This window comes from Priapulus caudatus, unplaced genomic scaffold, assembly GCF_000485595.1.
Source record: "Priapulus caudatus unplaced genomic scaffold, Priapulus_caudatus-5.0.1 Scaffold580, whole genome shotgun sequence".
Taxonomy (NCBI): domain Eukaryota; kingdom Metazoa; phylum Priapulida; class Priapulimorpha; order Priapulimorphida; family Priapulidae; genus Priapulus; species Priapulus caudatus.
Genome location: NW_014577641.1, coordinates 117,491 through 118,564, shown reverse-complemented (window position 1 = coordinate 118,564; position 1,074 = coordinate 117,491). Strand labels below are relative to the sequence as shown.

Sequence of the window (1,074 nt, the reverse complement as noted above, 5' to 3'; positions counted from 1 at the left end):
CAAGTGCCTGTGATCCTACCTGCTCTTCATTCATACTTCAACATCATCAATGGGCGCTGCCATATTTACAGTGACATCACAATTCACAAAACGTCATCAATTAATCCGCGACCACTAGAAATTATTTCCAACTACCTTTCTAAAACATAGCGTCACATTAATTCAAATTATACCGAAACTTCATCGGAGTTTTTGTATAAATCACAATTTTGAAACCAAAATTCTGCGCGGTTTGTATAAATAAACAAATCGGGATTATTTCGTCTTTCGGCATCGGATCGCGACAGGCGTTGCGCGGCCATTTCTCTGAAGCCGCGGGACGGGGATGCAGCGATCGCATGTGTAACTTGAGTGCGCGCGTGCAGGAGAGACACACATAGAGAGAGGGAGGTGAAGCTCAATAGTAAGGATCTACGGCGTGTTTGGCCGACACAGCAAGTCTCACCCGGCCGCGATTAGTAAAACTCTAAACGATGGGGAAGAAAAATAGCAAACCGAGGCAGGACGTTGCTAAGAATTTGGCGGAGAAGACGGTATATTAATGAAGACCCGTGCGATATTTCAGCCGCTTGGTGGTGCTGCAATAAACTTCGGTTCTACTCCGGTCGCTGTTCGCTTGTTTGCGTGTTTGTTTACATAGTGTAATCGTAGAGCAGAGCACTGAATATCAACATATATGTTATCAATGTTTATATACGTACTCTGCGTATACTTTTACTGGACTCATCAACTAACCTCACCCATAATGAACTGGAGAACAAGCGAATAGCTAGCTGGAAAACAGTGTAAACTAATGAATAAAATACTCCCAACTCTGTGGACTAGACTCAAGACTGGCATACGTAGCCTGCGGCAACTGTACCCACACGCATCATACGGCAGTTATCAATCGTGCCTAGCTGCAATGATGCAGATTAAGTACACGTCATTTGAATGCAGTAGATTATTTACAATAGGAAATTACTGATGACGTAGCTATGTGAATTTATCACTTATTTGGTTATCTGATTAACTATTCTGGTACATAATAAACTATAATAATACTAGTATAGAGTTCAGTGTGCTCTAGCCATA

General features: G+C 42.1%; 1 protein-coding gene across 1 annotated transcript in view; it reads right to left on the bottom strand.

Annotated features, from left to right (window-relative positions):
- LOC106811827 (transmembrane protein 141-like) overlaps positions 1 to 527 on the bottom strand; it is a 3,469-nt gene extending 2,942 nt beyond the window's left edge. The window contains exon 1 of the mRNA XM_014815549.1: positions 20 to 527. The gene's annotated coding sequence lies outside the window, so the exon portion shown is untranslated. The remainder of the gene's footprint in view (positions 1 to 19) is intronic.
- Between the last annotated feature and the right edge of the window lie 547 nt (positions 528 to 1,074).